The sequence below is a fragment of the Chrysochloris asiatica genome, unplaced genomic scaffold (assembly GCF_000296735.1).
Source record: "Chrysochloris asiatica unplaced genomic scaffold, ChrAsi1.0 scaffold00064, whole genome shotgun sequence".
NCBI classification, from domain to species: domain Eukaryota; kingdom Metazoa; phylum Chordata; class Mammalia; order Afrosoricida; family Chrysochloridae; genus Chrysochloris; species Chrysochloris asiatica.
The window spans coordinates 1,389,245-1,393,920 of NW_006408582.1; positions in this window are offsets into that span (position 1 = coordinate 1,389,245).

Below are 4,676 nucleotides of genomic sequence, written 5' to 3' on the forward strand. Positions count from 1 at the left end.
GCACTTAACAACAACAACTTCTGCTTTAAGATTGCTGTTTATGTTCCATTTTATTAAACCTTCCCAGGGCCACTGTTTCATTGCCTTGAGTTGAAATCAACTCAAGGTAATTAACACAAAAAGAGGGAAGGCACCAACTAAAAAACTAAATCCCAAACAAGAAAATAGAAAAGCATATAAAGAAACAAGTTATCACAACACAGATCCCCTCCCTTAATTAAATCAGTTTCATAGATTGAATTATATCCCCTCAAAATATGTGCCAGTTGGACTGGGTCATAAGTCTTACTGGTTTGGTTGCTATGTGATGCTTTACCATGATGTGATCAGATGTGATAAATAAATAAGTGCAATACCCTTAATCCAATTACAACACTGATCCCAAATAAAGGAGATTCCCAGGGTGTGACCTACAACATATTTTATCTTACGTAGATAAAAAGGGAGAGATGTGACCAGAGAAAGGGAGCTACTACCATCAAGAAAGAATTGCTGGGAGTGTTGCTTGTCCATTGGGCCTGGAATCCCCACACTGTCAAATTCCTGTTGTTGTGAGGTGCCTTTAACTCAGTTCCTACTCATAGCCTAAGAACAACAGAATGAAAAACTGTGCCATCCTCACAATTGTTATTACACGTAAGCCCATTGCTGTTGCCACTCCATCTTGTTGGGGGGCTTCCTCTTTTTTGCTGACCCTCCACTTTAGCAAGCATAATGCCTTCTCCAAGGACTCATCCCTCCTGAGAGACAGTCTTATCATCTTGGCTTCTAAAAAGCATTCTGGCTGTACTTCTTCCAATACAGATTTGTTTGTTCTTCTGGCAGTCCATGATACTTTGAATATTCTTTTTCAAAACCATAACTCAAATTCATCAATTCTTCTAGGGTTTTCCTTATTCATTGCCCAACTGTCAGATACCATAGTCCTCAAACTATTATCTTTAGCTCTTTGAAAACTTTAACAAGGTCTTGTGCAGATTTGCCTAATGCAATATGTCCTTTGATTTCTTGACTGTTGCTTCATTTGATTTAATTGTGAATCCAAGCTAAATGAGGTCTTAACAACTTCAATTTTTCTCCATTTATCATAATGTTATTTGTTTATCCAGTTGTGAGAAATATTTTCTTTATATTGAGGTACAAGCCACATTGAAGGCTGTGTTCTTTGATCTTCATCAGCAAATATTGTAAGTCCTTTTCACTTTCAGAAAGCAAGGTGGTATCATCTGCATATCACAGATTATTAACGAGTTTTCCTCTGATCTTGATGCCATGCTCATCTTTATATAATCCTGTTTCTCAGATTATTTGGTTGTCATACAGATTGAATAAGTATGGCTAAAGAATATAACCCTGGTGCACACCTCTCCAGATTTTAAATCATTCAGTATCCATTTGTTCTGTTCTTGGTCTACATACAGATTCCTCATTAGCACAATCAAATGTTGTGAAATACCCATTCTTTTCATTTTTATCCATAGTTTGTCATGAACCACACAGTTGAAAACCTTTGTACAGTCAATGAAGCACAAGTAAACACTTTTCTTGTATTCTCTGCTTTCAGCCAAGATGTATTTGCCATCAACAATGATATTCCTAGTTCCATGTCCTCCTCTGAATCCGGCTTGAGTTTCTGCAGTGATGTACTGTTATAGCCACTTCTGAATTATTGTCAATAAAACTCTCCACTTTACCAACCATGATGCCCTTCTCCAGGGACTTGTCCCTCCTGATAATATGTTCAAAGTATGAGATGAAGTCTGGGTATCCTGGCTTCTAAGGAGCACTGTGGTTGTACTTCTTCCAACACAGATTTGTCTGTTCGTCTGGCACTCCATGGTACTTTTGTTGTTGTTGTTGAGTGCTTTCTTTTCTTTTTTTTTTGGTTTTGCTGTTTTTTTGTTTTTTTAATGTTTTATTGTGAATTATGTGATAGTTTACATGGGAGGACATTAGTTTTACATTCATTCTATCATATATTGTCTCTCATTGCCGTGGTTACAATCCCCTCCATGCAATCCTTCCCCCGTACCCCCCAGGTCTTCAGCACACAGTCGCTCTCCCTCTCTGGATCTAAAGTCTATCACTCCACGTCATCATCTCTGGCTCCATTTCAGGCATCACTGCTTCTCTAGGTAGGGTCCCGCTCTCTGCTCTTCTCCCTTGATGGTCCTAGGGACCTCCACTCCTAGACTGAAAAGTTAATCACTCCCCTTCTTGCTATAAAATGTCTACCTTTACATTTCCAACCCTCACAATCAGTCCTGATAACAATTATTCAATATTGTATCACAAGAGACCTGTCTGCATTTCATTGCATCAACCCCGCCTAGACAGATTGAATACTACTCACTGGAGATTCTACCTTCCTCCGTGCCCTTTGGATCTAGGTTCCCTCTTGAAAGCTTGTAAGCCAGTCACTTCTTGCCTTTGTAGCCCCCCATCCCTAGTTCCATTTTGGGTAGCCTCTCCATGGTACTTTTAATATTCTTCTCTAACAGCGTAACTCAAATGCCTCAATACTTGTACGGTTTTCCTTATTCATTGTCCAACTTTCACATGCATATAAGACTTCTGAAAATACTATGGCTTGGATCAGGCACACCTTAGTCCTCAAACTGACATCTTTGCCCTTGAAAACTTTAAAGAGGTCTTGTTCAGCAAATTTACCTAATGCAATGTGTCATTTGATTTCTTGACTGCTGCTTCCATTGAGTGTTGATAGTGAAGCCAAGCAAAATGAATTCTTTGATGTCAATTTTTTCTCCTTTTATCATGTTGTTTATTGGTCCAGTGGTGAGGATTTTTCTTTTTTTTACACTGATGTGCAACTCATACCAAAGGCTGTGATGTTTGATCTTCATCAGCAAGTATTTTAAGTCCTCTTTGCTTTCAGCAAGTAAGGTTGTATCATCTACATATCATTGGTTATTAATGTTTTCCTCCAATCCTGATGCCACGTTCTTCTTCATATAATCTATTTTCTCAGCATACAGATTGAATAAGTATAGTGAAAGAATACATCGCTGACACACACATTTCCTGATGTTAAACCATTCAATATCCCACTATTCTGTTTGAATGACTACCTCTTGGTCTATGTACAGGTTCCGGAGCACAATTAAGTGTTCCAGAATACATAATCCACAAAGTCGAAAGCCTTTGCATAGTAAAAAAGCACAGCTATCTTTCTGGTATTCTTTGCTTTCAGCCAAGATCTATCTGCTGTCAGCAATGATAGCCCTTGCTTCATGTCCTGGTCTGAATATGGCTTTAACCTTCGACAGTGCCCTGTCGATGTACTTTAACAGCCATTTTTGAATCATCTTTAGAAAATTTTTACTTTCATTTTATATTAATGATATTGTCCAAAGATTTCCACATTCCATTGGGTCACCTGTTTTTGGAATGGGCACAAATACCTCTTCCAATTAGTTGGTCAGGTAGCTGTCTTCCAAATTTCTTGATATAGATAAATCAGTGCCTCAAGTGCTACATCAGTTTGCTGAAAGATTTAAATTTGTTTTCTGTCAGTTCCTGGAGCCTTGTTTTTCAACAATGCCTTCAGAGCATCTTGGACTTCTTTCTTCAGCACCATAGGCTCTAGATCATATGCTACCTCTTGAGATGGTTGAACACAGACCATTTCTTTTTTGTACAGTGACTCTGTGTCTCCCTTCCATTTTTGATGCTTTCTGCATCATTCAGTATTTTGCCACAGCATCCTTCAGGCTTGATTTTTTCCCTTAGTTCTTCCAGCTTGAGAAATGCTGAGAGTGTTCTTCCTTTTTGATTTTGTAATTCCAGGGCTTTGCACATTTCATTATACTTGACTTTGTATTCTCAAATTGCCCTTTGAAATTTTCTGTTCAGCTCTTGTACCGCCTCACTTCTGCCATTTGCTTTAGCATCTCTATGCTGGAGAGCAAGTTTCAGTCTCTTCTAACTTCTGTTTTTGTCTTTTCTTTCTTGTCCTCTTTATATATGACGTTCATGATGTCATCCCACAACTCTTCTGGTTTTTTAACATTAGTGTCTAATGCATCAAATCTGTTCTTGAGATCTCTTAAATTCAGGTGATATATATTTAAGATAGTATTTTGGCTCTTGTGGACTTTCTCTTCAGCTTCAACTTGAACCTGCATATGAGCAATTGAAGGTCTGTTCCACGGTCTGCTCTGGCCTTGTTTTGACTGATATGAAGCTTTTAGGAGTCCTGATGTGGCACTGTAGGATAAGCACTGGACCATAACGTCAGTAGGAGCTGCAAGGACTGTGTGTGGCTCACACCCACCGGGTCATCATGCTTAGTAAAATGGAGGGTTATTGATAAAGAGGAAGACCCCCAATGAGATGCACTGGCACAGTGGCAGCTGCAATGGGCTCAAGTGTAGCAATAATTGTGAGGTTTGTGCAGGACCCAGCAGTGTTTTGTTCTGCTGTGCATCATTTTGCTCTGAGTGGTACCGACTTGAGGGCACCTAACTACAATATAGATCTATTAAACTGATTAGAAGTCTGGCATAAAATGACTTTCCTCACAAGTCTCAGTGACTTAAGACAAAAAAACAAACAAACAAACACAAAGAGTACTGGAAAAGCCAGAAATACCAGTCGCTATTTTCTGTATGTGTGGGAGAGAGATGAGGCCCTCTCTTCCTGAAAAGGTTCAGTCT